At 46.2% G+C, this 14,956-nt stretch overlaps 7 non-coding genes across 7 annotated transcripts; all 7 read left to right on the plus strand.

Moving 5' to 3' along the window:
* Positions 1-188: 188 nt before the first annotated feature.
* LOC130307662 (U2 spliceosomal RNA) lies at positions 189-379 on the plus strand. Its single transcript, XR_008856823.1, has one exon. It is a non-coding gene; the product is annotated as a U2 spliceosomal RNA (small nuclear RNA).
* Positions 380-2,469: 2,090 nt separating this feature from the next.
* LOC130307663 (U2 spliceosomal RNA) lies at positions 2,470-2,660 on the plus strand. The gene has a single exon (XR_008856824.1). It is a non-coding gene; the product is annotated as a U2 spliceosomal RNA (small nuclear RNA).
* A 2,062-nt stretch (positions 2,661-4,722) lies between these two features.
* LOC130307664 (U2 spliceosomal RNA) lies at positions 4,723-4,913 on the plus strand. Its single transcript, XR_008856825.1, has one exon. It is a non-coding gene; the product is annotated as a U2 spliceosomal RNA (small nuclear RNA).
* Positions 4,914-7,005: 2,092 nt separating this feature from the next.
* On the plus strand, positions 7,006-7,196 carry LOC130307665 (U2 spliceosomal RNA). Its single transcript, XR_008856826.1, has one exon. It is a non-coding gene; the product is annotated as a U2 spliceosomal RNA (small nuclear RNA).
* A 2,090-nt stretch (positions 7,197-9,286) lies between these two features.
* LOC130307666 (U2 spliceosomal RNA) lies at positions 9,287-9,477 on the plus strand. Its single transcript, XR_008856827.1, has one exon. It is a non-coding gene; the product is annotated as a U2 spliceosomal RNA (small nuclear RNA).
* A 2,083-nt stretch (positions 9,478-11,560) lies between these two features.
* LOC130307667 (U2 spliceosomal RNA) lies at positions 11,561-11,751 on the plus strand. The gene has a single exon (XR_008856828.1). It is a non-coding gene; the product is annotated as a U2 spliceosomal RNA (small nuclear RNA).
* Positions 11,752-13,836: 2,085 nt separating this feature from the next.
* Positions 13,837-14,027, plus strand: LOC130307668 (U2 spliceosomal RNA). Its single transcript, XR_008856829.1, has one exon. It is a non-coding gene; the product is annotated as a U2 spliceosomal RNA (small nuclear RNA).
* The last annotated feature ends 929 nt before the right edge of the window (positions 14,028-14,956 follow it).

Genomic DNA, 14,956 nt, shown 5'->3' on the forward strand with positions numbered 1-14,956 from the left:
GGAGTGCAATGGGCCCCTGTCTTGCTGCTTAGCAATAATGGTATGGGTTTAGGTTCTGCTGTGTGTACTGGTGGTTGACTGCCCCCCAGCCCAGAGTGTGCATGGAAAATTGTCTGGCAGCCTCCCTGACAGCAAGCAGTGATAGTGCCCATGAAGGGGACCTTGTTGGGCCCGCCCCTTTCACGGTTATCGCTTCTCGGCCTTTTGGCTAAGATCAAGTGTAGTATCTGTTCTTATCAGTTTAATATCTGATACGTCCCCTATCTGGGGACCATATATTAAATGGATTTTTGAGAACGGGGGCCGATTTCGAAGCTTGCTTCCGTCGCCCTATGCATTGACCCGATATGGCAGTATCTTCGGGTACAGTGCACCACCCCCTTACAGGGTTAAAAAGAAAGATTCCTACTTTCATTGCTACCTGCTTGCTGGCTAGCCAGCTAGCCAGCCCTGTGGGCCTTGCTGCTGCTGCTGCTGCTGCTGCAGCCAAAAAACAAAAGGTGGTGCTGCTGCTGCTTCTGCTGCTTCTGCTTGTGTCTGGCCGCTGTTGGAGCGTCCAGGCACAGGACTTCTGCTGCTGCTGACTAAATGGCCTCCTTAATTGGATCATTTGAGTAGCCAGCACACCTGTGCAGGTAGGGCATGACATGATAGGCAGCTGCCTTGATAGCGGGTGGGTGCTGAATGTTCCTAATTGACAAAATAAGATTAATGCTTATGAAGAAATATAAAATCTCATCCCTTCCCCAATATCGCGCCACACCCCTACCCCTTAATTCCCTGGTTGAACTTGATGGACATATGTCTTTTTTCGACCGTACTAACTATGTAACTATGTAACATAACATGGGGGGGTCTCCTGGCTGTTCACACAGGTGTGTCATTGCTGTACATTGACCATGCATTGCTTCTGTGGTATTGCAAAGGCAAAGACAAATGCTTCCAGCCATCCATTGCACTAATGGATTGGTCATCAGCTGGCTGTCTATGTCCCGCATCAATATAGACCAAAGTACAGAGGGTTAGGCTATGCTATAGTGCACCTACCTGATGCATCAGAAGGTGCGAGGCCCTTGCTAAATTCTGTGCACAGACTTTGAGATCTATGCTTTAGACTGTATCTAAACCTGCTCCAACATGGACTGACATTCTGGCCTACTTTCAGCCGATGCGACTTGTCTGTCGCTGAACAGTCGCTTTTTATGTATTCAGCACCTATGTATAATGTTGTAAAAATGCTCTAGAAGCTAAAGTCGCAGAAATGTCACACATATTTGGCCTGCAACTTTCTGTGCGACAAATTCAGACAGGAAAAATCAGTATAAATCCTTAGAAAATTATCCCCCAGTGTCTCCATCTGCTGGCGGTATTGAATAAGCATTGCTGCACTGATGGGGTATGCATTAGACGAAAAAAAAGAAGAAAAAGAAGAATAATACGCCCAGAAAAGAGGCGAAAAGGAGAAAAACGTAAAAAAACGTGAAAAAAAAGTAAGAGGAAGAGAAGGGAAAAAAAGGTGGAAATGGGTTTAAAAGTGATTTCGGCGGAGAAATATATATATATATATATACTATATATATATATATATATATATATACGCGCACACACACACATATATATAAACGTATTCTCCGTTGAGATATTGCAGCCGCTGCTGTGTCCAGGCCCAGGAGCCTTAGCACTGTGCTGTGATGTCACTCAATACCACTGACATCACTAGGTGTAAACAACATCTCTCCTTTGCTGTGTATGTGACTATGGAGCTGTTTGGTGATGTCGTCTATTATGGCCTTCATAGAAGCAACAGGAGATTGTTGCATCCATCTAGAACCCTCAGAACTACAGTGCTATGATGTCACTCACTTCCACAGGCCTTGCAGAGTGTAAACAACAACAACCCAGCTTTGTTGTGTATGTAACCATAGGGATTGTGATGTCACCTAGAACCTTCACAGCAGCGACAGCTTTATGAGGAGCATCAGCACTGCTCTGCCTGAGCAGAACCATCACCGCCATAGGTTGTCAAATAACCCGGATTTAACCCACACAGGTAAGTCCAATGGGGTGCAGGCATGTCCTCTATGCTTACAGCTTCCCGTGGGTGTTGGTTTGATACCGTTTGGGGACAGCCAAGGAGGCATCTGCAGGCAACAAAGGTAGGTGTGTGCTTGTGTGTGTGTTTCCTATGCAGATCCTAAGCCCAGTGTCACATGCAAGTAGGAGGAGTAAGAAGGGTTCCTGGCAAATCCGGGTTATGGATTGCATTTAAAAAGGCCCCGTGGGAGTGCAATGGGCCCCTGTCTTGCTGCTTAGCAATAATGGTATGGGTTTAGGTTCTGCTGTGTGTACTGGTGGTTGACTGCCCCCCAGCCCAGAGTGTGCATGGAAAATTGTCTGGCAGCCTCCCTGACAGCAAGCAGTGATAGTGCCCATGAAGGGGACCTTGTTGGGCCCGCCCCTTTCACGGTTATCGCTTCTCGGCCTTTTGGCTAAGATCAAGTGTAGTATCTGTTCTTATCAGTTTAATATCTGATACGTCCCCTATCTGGGGACCATATATTAAATGGATTTTTGAGAACGGGGGCCGATTTCGAAGCTTGCTTCCGTCGCCCTATGCATTGACCCGATATGGCAGTATCTTCGGGTACAGTGCACCACCCCCTTACAGGGTTAAAAAGAAAGATTCCTACTTTCATTGCTACCTGCTTGCTGGCTAGCCAGCTAGCCAGCCCTGTGGGCCTTGCTGCTGCTGCTGCTGCTGCTGCAGCCAAAAAACAAAAGGTGGTGCTGCTGCTGCTTCTGCTGCTTCTGCTTGTGTCTGGCCGCTGTTGGAGCGTCCAGGCACAGGACTTCTGCTGCTGCTGACTAAATGGCCTCCTTAATTGGATCATTTGAGTAGCCAGCACACCTGTGCAGGTAGGGCATGACATGATAGGCAGCTGCCTTGATAGCGGGTGGGTGCTGAATGTTCCTAATTGACAAAATAAGATTAATGCTTATGAAGAAATATAAAATCTCATCCCTTCCCCAATATCGCGCCACACCCCTACCCCTTAATTCCCTGGTTGAACTTGATGGACATATGTCTTTTTTCGACCGTACTAACTATGTAACTATGTAACATAACATGGGGGGGTCTCCTGGCTGTTCACACAGGTGTGTCATTGCTGTACATTGACCATGCATTGCTTCTGTGGTATTGCAAAGGCAAAGACAAATGCTTCCAGCCATCCATTGCACTAATGGATTGGTCATCAGCTGGCTGTCTATGTGAGGGTTAGGCTATGCTATAGTGCACCTACCTGATGCATCAGAAGGTGCGAGGCCCTTGCTAAATTCTGTGCACAGACTTTGAGATCTATGCTTTAGACTGTATCTAAACCTGCTCCAACATGGACTGACATTCTGGCCTACTTTCAGCCGATGCGACTTGTCTGTCGCTGAACAGTCGCTTTTTATGTATTCAGCACCTATGTATAATGTTGTAAAAATGCTCTAGAAGCTAAAGTCGCAGAAATGTCACACATATTTGGCCTGCAACTTTCTGTGCGACAAATTCAGACAGGAAAAATCAGTATAAATCCTTAGAAAATTATCCCCCAGTGTCTCCATCTGCTGGCGGTATTGAATAAGCATTGCTGCACTGATGGGGTATGCATTAGACGAAAAAAAAGAAGAAAAAGAAGAATAATACGCCCAGAAAAGAGGCGAAAAGGAGAAAAACGTAAAAAAACGTAAAAAAAAAAGTAAGAGGAAGAGAAGGGAAAAAAAGGTGGAAATGGGTTTAAAAGTGATTTCGGCGGAGAAATATATATATATATATATATATATATATATATATATATATATACGCGCACACACACACATATATATAAACGTATTCTCCGTTGAGATATTGCAGCCGCTGCTGTGTCCAGGCCCAGGAGCCTTAGCACTGTGCTGTGATGTCACTCAATACCACTGACATCACTAGGTGTAAACAACATCTCTCCTTTGCTGTGTATGTGACTATGGAGCTGTTTGGTGATGTCGTCTATTATGGCCTTCATAGAAGCAACAGGAGATTGTTGCATCCATCTAGAACCCTCAGAACTACAGTGCTATGATGTCACTCACTTCCACAGGCCTTGCAGAGTGTAAACAACAACAACCCAGCTTTGTTGTGTATGTAACCATAGGGATTGTGATGTCACCTAGAACCTTCACAGCAGCGACAGCTTTATGAGGAGCATCAGCACTGCTCTGCCTGAGCAGAACCATCACCGCCATAGGTTGTCAAATAACCCGGATTTAACCCACACAGGTAAGTCCAATGGGGTGCAGGCATGTCCTCTATGCTTACAGCTTCCCGTGGGTGTTGGTTTGATACCGTTTGGGGACAGCCAAGGAGGCATCTGCAGGCAACAAAGGTAGGTGTGTGCTTGTGTGTGTGTTTCCTATGCAGATCCTAAGCCCAGTGTCACATGCAAGTAGGAGGAGTAAGAAGGGTTCCTGGCAAATCCGGGTTATGGATTGCATTTAAAAAGGCCCCGTGGGAGTGCAATGGGCCCCTGTCTTGCTGCTTAGCAATAATGGTATGGGTTTAGGTTCTGCTGTGTGTACTGGTGGTTGACTGCCCCCCAGCCCAGAGTGTGCATGGAAAATTGTCTGGCAGCCTCCCTGACAGCAAGCAGTGATAGTGCCCATGAAGGGGACCTTGTTGGGCCCGCCCCTTTCACGGTTATCGCTTCTCGGCCTTTTGGCTAAGATCAAGTGTAGTATCTGTTCTTATCAGTTTAATATCTGATACGTCCCCTATCTGGGGACCATATATTAAATGGATTTTTGAGAACGGGGGCCGATTTCGAAGCTTGCTTCCGTCGCCCTATGCATTGACCCGATATGGCAGTATCTTCGGGTACAGTGCACCACCCCCTTACAGGGTTAAAAAGAAAGATTCCTACTTTCATTGCTACCTGCTTGCTGGCTAGCCAGCTAGCCAGCCCTGTGGGCCTTGCTGCTGCTGCTGCTGCTGCTGCAGCCAAAAAACAAAAGGTGGTGCTGCTGCTGCTTCTGCTGCTTCTGCTTGTGTCTGGCCGCTGTTGGAGCGTCCAGGCACAGGACTTCTGCTGCTGCTGACTAAATGGCCTCCTTAATTGGATCATTTGAGTAGCCAGCACACCTGTGCAGGTAGGGCATGACATGATAGGCAGCTGCCTTGATAGCGGGTGGGTGCTGAATGTTCCTAATTGACAAAATAAGATTAATGCTTATGAAGAAATATAAAATCTCATCCCTTCCCCAATATCGCGCCACACCCCTACCCCTTAATTCCCTGGTTGAACTTGATGGACATATGTCTTTTTTCGACCGTACTAACTATGTAACTATGTAACATAACATGGGGGGGTCTCCTGGCTGTTCACACAGGTGTGTCATTGCTGTACATTGACCATGCATTGCTTCTGTGGTATTGCAAAGGCAAAGACAAATGCTTCCAGCCATCCATTGCACTAATGGATTGGTCATCAGCTGGCTGTCTATGTCCCGCATCAATATAGACCAAAGTACAGAGGGTTAGGCTATGCTATAGTGCACCTACCTGATGCATCAGAAGGTGCGAGGCCCTTGCTAAATTCTGTGCACAGACTTTGAGATCTATGCTTTAGACTGTATCTAAACCTGCTCCAACATGGACTGACATTCTGGCCTACTTTCAGCCGATGCGACTTGTCTGTCGCTGAACAGTCGCTTTTTATGTATTCAGCACCTATGTATAATGTTGTAAAAATGCTCTAGAAGCTAAAGTCGCAGAAATGTCACACATATTTGGCCTGCAACTTTCTGTGCGACAAATTCAGACAGGAAAAATCAGTATAAATCCTTAGAAAATTATCCCCCAGTGTCTCCATCTGCTGGCGGTATTGAATAAGCATTGCTGCACTGATGGGGTATGCATTAGACGAAAAAAAAAGAAGAAAAAGAAGAATAATACGCCCAGAAAAGAGGCGAAAAGGAGAAAAACGTAAAAAAACGTGAAAAAAAAGTAAGAGGAAGAGAAGGGAAAAAAAGGTGGAAATGGGTTTAAAAGTGATTTCGGCGGAGAAATATATATATATATATATATATATATATATATATATATATATATACGCGCACACACACACATATATATAAACGTATTCTCCGTTGAGATATTGCAGCCGCTGCTGTGTCCAGGCCCAGGAGCCTTAGCACTGTGCTGTGATGTCACTCAATACCACTGACATCACTAGGTGTAAACAACATCTCTCCTTTGCTGTGTATGTGACTATGGAGCTGTTTGGTGATGTCGTCTATTATGGCCTTCATAGAAGCAACAGGAGATTGTTGCATCCATCTAGAACCCTCAGAACTACAGTGCTATGATGTCACTCACTTCCACAGGCCTTGCAGAGTGTAAACAACAACAACCCAGCTTTGTTGTGTATGTAACCATAGGGATTGTGATGTCACCTAGAACCTTCTCACAGCAGCGACAGCTTTATGAGGAGCATCAGCACTGCTCTGCCTGAGCAGAACCATCACCGCCATAGGTTGTCAAATAACCCGGATTTAACCCACACAGGTAAGTCCAATGGGGTGCAGGCATGTCCTCTATGCTTACAGCTTCCCGTGGGTGTTGGTTTGATACCGTTTGGGGACAGCCAAGGAGGCATCTGCAGGCAACAAAGGTAGGTGTGTGCTTGTGTGTGTGTTTCCTATGCAGATCCTAAGCCCAGTGTCACATGCAAGTAGGAGGAGTAAGAAGGGTTCCTGGCAAATCCGGGTTATGGATTGCATTTAAAAAGGCCCCGTGGGAGTGCAATGGGCCCCTGTCTTGCTGCTTAGCAATAATGGTATGGGTTTAGGTTCTGCTGTGTGTACTGGTGGTTGACTGCCCCCCAGCCCAGAGTGTGCATGGAAAATTGTCTGGCAGCCTCCCTGACAGCAAGCAGTGATAGTGCCCATGAAGGGGACCTTGTTGGGCCCGCCCCTTTCACGGTTATCGCTTCTCGGCCTTTTGGCTAAGATCAAGTGTAGTATCTGTTCTTATCAGTTTAATATCTGATACGTCCCCTATCTGGGGACCATATATTAAATGGATTTTTGAGAACGGGGGCCGATTTCGAAGCTTGCTTCCGTCGCCCTATGCATTGACCCGATATGGCAGTATCTTCGGGTACAGTGCACCACCCCCTTACAGGGTTAAAAAGAAAGATTCCTACTTTCATTGCTACCTGCTTGCTGGCTAGCCAGCTAGCCAGCCCTGTGGGCCTTGCTGCTGCTGCTGCTGCTGCTGCAGCCAAAAAACAAAAGGTGGTGCTGCTGCTGCTTCTGCTGCTTCTGCTTGTGTCTGGCCGCTGTTGGAGCGTCCAGGCACAGGACTTCTGCTGCTGCTGACTAAATGGCCTCCTTAATTGGATCATTTGAGTAGCCAGCACACCTGTGCAGGTAGGGCATGACATGATAGGCAGCTGCCTTGATAGCGGGTGGGTGCTGAATGTTCCTAATTGACAAAATAAGATTAATGCTTATGAAGAAATATAAAATCTCATCCCTTCCCCAATATCGCGCCACAACCCCTACCCCTTAATTCCCTGGTTGAACTTGATGGACATATGTCTTTTTTCGACCGTACTAACTATGTAACTATGTAACATAACATGGGGGGGTCTCCTGGCTGTTCACACAGGTGTGTCATTGCTGTACATTGACCATGCATTGCTTCTGTGGTATTGCAAAGGCAAAGACAAATGCTTCCAGCCATCCATTGCACTAATGGATTGGTCATCAGCTGGCTGTCTATGTCCCGCATCAATATAGACCAAAGTACAGAGGGTTAGGCTATGCTATTGTGCACCTACCTGATGCATCAGAAGGTGCGAGGCCCTTGCTAAATTCTGTGCACAGACTTTGAGATCTATGCTTTAGACTGTATCTAAACCTGCTCCAACATGGACTGACATTCTGGCCTACTTTCAGCCGATGCGACTTGTCTGTCGCTGAACAGTCGCTTTTTATGTATTCAGCACCTATGTATAATGTTGTAAAAATGCTCTAGAAGCTAAAGTCGCAGAAATGTCACACATATTTGGCCTGCAACTTTCTGTGCGACAAATTCAGACAGGAAAAATCAGTATAAATCCTTAGAAAATTATCCCCCAGTGTCTCCATCTGCTGGCGGTATTGAATAAGCATTGCTGCACTGATGGGGTATGCATTAGACGAAAAAAAAGAAGAAAAAGAAGAATAATACGCCCAGAAAAGAGGCGAAAAGGAGAAAAACGTAAAAAAACGTGAAAAAAAAGTAAGAGGAAGAGAAGGGAAAAAAAGGTGGAAATGGGTTTAAAAGTGATTTCGGCGGAGAAATATATATATATATATATATATATATATATATATATATATATATACGCGCACACACACACATATATATTAACGTATTCTCCGTTGAGATATTGCAGCCGCTGCTGTGTCCAGGCCCAGGAGCCTTAGCACTGTGCTGTGATGTCACTCAATACCACTGACATCACTAGGTGTAAACAACATCTCTCCTTTGCTGTGTATGTGACTATGGAGCTGTTTGGTGATGTCGTCTATTATGGCCTTCATAGAAGCAACAGGAGATTGTTGCATCCATCTAGAACCCTCAGAACTACAGTGCTATGATGTCACTCACTTCCACAGGCCTTGCAGAGTGTAAACAACAACAACCCAGCTTTGTTGTGTATGTAACCATAGGGATTGTGATGTCACCTAGAACCTTCACAGCAGCGACAGCTTTATGAGGAGCATCAGCACTGCTCTGCCTGAGCAGAACCATCACCGCCATAGGTTGTCAAATAACCCGGATTTAACCCACACAGGTAAGTCCAATGGGGTGCAGGCATGTCCTCTATGCTTACAGCTTCCCGTGGGTGTTGGTTTGATACCGTTTGGGGACAGCCAAGGAGGCATCTGCAGGCAACAAAGGTAGGTGTGTGCTTGTGTGTGTGTTTCCTATGCAGATCCTAAGCCCAGTGTCACATGCAAGTAGGAGGAGTAAGAAGGGTTCCTGGCAAATCCGGGTTATGGATTGCATTTAAAAAGGCCCCGTGGGAGTGCAATGGGCCCCTGTCTTGCTGCTTAGCAATAATGGTATGGGTTTAGGTTCTGCTGTGTGTACTGGTGGTTGACTGCCCCCCAGCCCAGAGTGTGCATGGAAAATTGTCTGGCAGCCTCCCTGACAGCAAGCAGTGATAGTGCCCATGAAGGGGACCTTGTTGGGCCCGCCCCTTTCACGGTTATCGCTTCTCGGCCTTTTGGCTAAGATCAAGTGTAGTATCTGTTCTTATCAGTTTAATATCTGATACGTCCCCTATCTGGGGACCATATATTAAATGGATTTTTGAGAACGGGGGCCGATTTCGAAGCTTGCTTCCGTCGCCCTATGCATTGACCCGATATGGCAGTATCTTCGGGTACAGTGCACCACCCCCTTACAGGGTTAAAAAGAAAGATTCCTACTTTCATTGCTACCTGCTTGCTGGCTAGCCAGCTAGCCAGCCCTGTGGGCCTTGCTGCTGCTGCTGCTGCTGCTGCAGCCAAAAAACAAAAGGTGGTGCTGCTGCTGCTTCTGCTGCTTCTGCTTGTGTCTGGCCGCTGTTGGAGCGTCCAGGCACAGGACTTCTGCTGCTGCTGACTAAATGGCCTCCTTAATTGGATCATTTGAGTAGCCAGCACACCTGTGCAGGTAGGGCATGACATGATAGGCAGCTGCCTTGATAGCGGGTGGGTGCTGAATGTTCCTAATTGACAAAATAAGATTAATGCTTATGAAGAAATATAAAATCTCATCCCTTCCCCAATATCGCGCCACACCCCTACCCCTTAATTCCCTGGTTGAACTTGATGGACATATGTCTTTTTTCGACCGTACTAACTATGTAACTATGTAACATAACATGGGGGGGTCTCCTGGCTGTTCACACAGGTGTGTCATTGCTGTACATTGACCATGCATTGCTTCTGTGGTATTGCAAAGGCAAAGACAAATGCTTCCAGCCATCCATTGCACTAATGGATTGGTCATCAGCTGGCTGTCTATGTCCCGCATCAATATAGACCAAAGTACAGAGGGTTAGGCTATGCTATAGTGCACCTACCTGATGCATCAGAAGGTGCGAGGCCCTTGCTAAATTCTGTGCACAGACTTTGAGATCTATGCTTTAGACTGTATCTAAACCTGCTCCAACATGGACTGACATTCTGGCCTACTTTCAGCCGATGCGACTTGTCTGTCGCTGAACAGTCGCTTTTTATGTATTCAGCACCTATGTATAATGTTGTAAAAATGCTCTAGAAGCTAAAGTCGCAGAAATGTCACACATATTTGGCCTGCAACTTTCTGTGCGACAAATTCAGACAGGAAAAATCAGTATAAATCCTTAGAAAATTATCCCCCAGTGTCTCCATCTGCTGGCGGTATTGAATAAGCATTGCTGCACTGATGGGGTATGCATTAGACGAAAAAAAAGAAGAAAAAGAAGAATAATACGCCCAGAAAAGAGGCGAAAAGGAGAAAAACTTAAAAAAACGTGAAAAAAAAGTAAGAGGAAGAGAAGGGAAAAAAAGGTGGAAATGGGTTTAAAAGTGATTTCGGCGGAGAAATATATATATATATATATATATATATATATATATATATACGCGCACACACACACATATATATAAACGTATTCTCCGTTGAGATATTGCAGCCGCTGCTGTGTCCAGGCCCAGGAGCCTTAGCACTGTGCTGTGATGTCACTCAATACCACTGACATCACTAGGTGTAAACAACATCTCTCCTTTGCTGTGTATGTGACTATGGAGCTGTTTGGTGATGTCGTCTATTATGGCCTTCATAGAAGCAACAGGAGATTGTTGCATCCATCTAGAACCCTCAGAACTACAGTGCTATGATGTCACTCACTTCCACAGGCCTTGCAGAGTGTAAACAACAACAACCCAGCTTTGTTGTGTATGTAACCATAGGGATTGTGATGTCACCTAGAACCTTCACAGCAGCGACAGCTTTATGAGGAGCATCAGCACTGCTCTGCCTGAGCAGAACCATCACCGCCATAGGTTGTCAAATAACCCGGATTTAACCCACACAGGTAAGTCCAATGGGGTGCAGGCATGTCCTCTATGCTTACAGCTTCCCGTGGGTGTTGGTTTGATACCGTTTGGGGACAGCCAAGGAGGCATCTGCAGGCAACAAAGGTAGGTGTGTGCTTGTGTGTGTGTTTCCTATGCAGATCCTAAGCCCAGTGTCACATGCAAGTAGGAGGAGTAAGAAGGGTTCCTGGCAAATCCGGGTTATGGATTGCATTTAAAAAGGCCCCGTGGGAGTGCAATGGGCCCCTGTCTTGCTGCTTAGCAATAATGGTATGGGTTTAGGTTCTGCTGTGTGTACTGGTGGTTGACTGCCCCCCAGCCCAGAGTGTGCATGGAAAATTGTCTGGCAGCCTCCCTGACAGCAAGCAGTGATAGTGCCCATGAAGGGGACCTTGTTGGGCCCGCCCCTTTCACGGTTATCGCTTCTCGGCCTTTTGGCTAAGATCAAGTGTAGTATCTGTTCTTATCAGTTTAATATCTGATACGTCCCCTATCTGGGGACCATATATTAAATGGATTTTTGAGAACGGGGGCCGATTTCGAAGCTTGCTTCCGTCGCCCTATGCATTGACCCGATATGGCAGTATCTTCGGGTACAGTGCACCACCCCCTTACAGGGTTAAAAAGAAAGATTCCTACTTTCATTGCTACCTGCTTGCTGGCTAGCCAGCTAGCCAGCCCTGTGGGCCTTGCTGCTGCTGCTGCTGCTGCTGCAGCCAAAAAACAAAAGGTGGTGCTGCTGCTGCTTCTGCTGCTTCTGCTTGTGTCTGGCCGCTGTTGGAGCGTCCAGGCACAGGACTTCTGCTGCTGCTGACTAAATGGCCTCCTTAATTGGATCATTTGAGTAGCCAGCACACCTGTGCAGGTAGGGCATGACATGATAGGCAGCTGCCTTGATAGCGGGTGGGTGCTGAATGTTCCTAATTGACAAAATAAGATTAATGCTTATGAAGAAATATAAAATCTCATCCCTTCCCCAATATCGCGCCACACCCCTACCCCTTAATTCCCTGGTTGAACTTGATGGACATATGTCTTTTTTCGACCGTACTAACTATGTAACTATGTAACATAACATGGGGGGGTCTCCTGGCTGTTCACACAGGTGTGTCATTGCTGTACATTGACCATGCATTGCTTCTGTGGTATTGCAAAGGCAAAGACAAATGCTTCCAGCCATCCATTGCACTAATGGATTGGTCATCAGCTGGCTGTCTATGTCCCGCATCAATATAGACCAAAGTACAGAGGGTTAGGCTATGCTATAGTGCACCTACCTGATGCATCAGAAGGTGCGAGGCCCTTGCTAAATTCTGTGCACAGACTTTGAGATCTATACTTTAGACTGTATCTAAACCTGCTCCAACATGGACTGACATTCTGGCCTACTTTCAGCCGATGCGACTTGTCTGTCGCTGAACAGTCGCTTTTTATGTATTCAGCACCTATGTATAATGTTGTAAAAATGCTCTAGAAGCTAAAGTCGCAGAAATGTCACACATATTTGGCCTGCAACTTTCTGTGCGACAAATTCAGACAGGAAAAATCAGTATAAATCCTTAGAAAATTATCCCCCAGTGTCTCCATCTGCTGGCGGTATTGAATAAGCATTGCTGCACTGATGGGGTATGCATTAGACGAAAAAAAAGAAGAAAAAGAAGAATAATACGCCCAGAAAAGAGGCGAAAAGGAGACAAACGTAAAAAAACGTGAAAAAAAAGTAAGAGGAAGAGAAGGGAAAAAAAGGTGGAAATGGGTTTAAAAGTGATTTCGGCGGAGAAATATATATATATATATATATATATATATATATATATATATACGCGCACACACACACATATATATAAACGTATTCTCCGTTGAGATATTGCAGCCGCTGCTGTGTCCAGGCCCAGGAGCCTTAGCACTGTGCTGTGATGTCACTCAATACCACTGACATCACTAGGTGTAAACAACATCTCTCCTTTGCTGTGTATGTGACTATGGAGCTGTTTGGTGATGTCGTCTATTATGGCCTTCATAGAAGCAACAGGAGATTGTTGCATCCATCTAGAACCCTCAGAACTACAGTGCTATGATGTCACTCACTTCCACAGGCCTTGCAGAGTGTAAACAACAACAACCCAGCTTTGTTGTGTATGTAACCATAGGGATTGTGATGTCACCTAGAACCTTCACAGCAGCGACAGCTTTATGAGGAGCATCAGCACTGCTCTGCCTGAGCAGAACCATCACCGCCATAGGTTGTCAAATAACCCGGATTTAACCCACACAGGTAAGTCCAATGGGGTGCAGGCATGTCCTCTATGCTTACAGCTTCCCGTGGGTGTTGGTTTGATACCGTTTGGGGACAGCCAAGGAGGCATCTGCAGGCAACAAAGGTAGGTGTGTGCTTGTGTGTGTGTTTCCTATGCAGATCCTAAGCCCAGTGTCACATGCAAGTAGGAGGAGTAAGAAGGGTTCCTGGCAAATCCGGGTTATGGATTGCATTTAAAAAGGCCCCGTGGGAGTGCAATGGGCCCCTGTCTTGCTGCTTAGCAATAATGGTATGGGTTTAGGTTCTGCTGTGTGTACTGGTGGTTGACTGCCCCCCAGCCCAGAGTGTGCATGGAAAATTGTCTGGCAGCCTCCCTGACAGCAAGCAGTGATAGTGCCCATGAAGGGGACCTTGTTGGGCCCGCCCCTTTCACGGTTATCGCTTCTCGGCCTTTTGGCTAAGATCAAGTGTAGTATCTGTTCTTATCAGTTTAATATCTGATACGTCCCCTATCTGGGGACCATATATTAAATGGATTTTTGAGAACGGGGGCCGATTTCGAAGCTTGCTTCCGTCGCCCTATGCATTGACCCGATATGGCAGTATCTTCGGGTACAGTGCACCACCCCCTTACAGGGTTAAAAAGAAAGATTCCTACTTTCATTGCTACCTGCTTGCTGGCTAGCCAGCTAGCCAGCCCTGTGGGCCTTGCTGCTGCTGCTGCTGCTGCTGCAGCCAAAAAACAAAAGGTGGTGCTGCTGCTGCTTCTGCTGCTTCTGCTTGTGTCTGGCCGCTGTTGGAGCGTCCAGGCACAGGACTTCTGCTGCTGCTGACTAAATGGCCTCCTTAATTGGATCATTTGAGTAGCCAGCACACCTGTGCAGGTAGGGCATGACATGATAGGCAGCTGCCTTGATAGCGGGTGGGTGCTGAATGTTCCTAATTGACAAAATAAGATTAATGCTTATGAAGAAATATAAAATCTCATCCCTTCCCCAATATCGCGCCACACCCCTACCCCTTAATTCCCTGGTTGAACTTGATGGACATATGTCTTTTTTCGACCGTACTAACTATGTAACTATGTAACATAACATGGGGGGGTCTCCTGGCTGTTCACACAGGTGTGTCATTGCTGTACATTGACCATGCATTGCTTCTGTGGTATTGCAAAGGCAAAGACAAATGCTTCCAGCCATCCATTGCACTAATGGATTGGTCATCAGCTGGCTGTCTATGTCCCGCATCAATATAGACCAAAGTACAGAGGGTTAGGCTATGCTATAGTGCACCTACCTGATGCATCAGAAGGTGCGAGGCCCTTGCTAAATTCTGTGCACAGACTTTGAGATCTATGCTTTAGACTGTATCTAAACCTGCTCCAACATGGACTGACATTCTGGCCTACTTTCAGCCGATGCGACTTGTCTGTCGCTGAACAGTCGCTTTTTATGTATTCAGCACCTATGTATAATGTTGTAAAAATGCTCTAGAAGCTAAAGTCGCAGAAATGTCACACATATTTGGCCTGCAACTTTCTGTGCGACAAATTCAGAC

Source organism: Hyla sarda, unplaced genomic scaffold, assembly GCF_029499605.1.
Source record: "Hyla sarda isolate aHylSar1 unplaced genomic scaffold, aHylSar1.hap1 scaffold_144, whole genome shotgun sequence".
In the NCBI taxonomy this organism is placed as follows: domain Eukaryota; kingdom Metazoa; phylum Chordata; class Amphibia; order Anura; family Hylidae; genus Hyla; species Hyla sarda.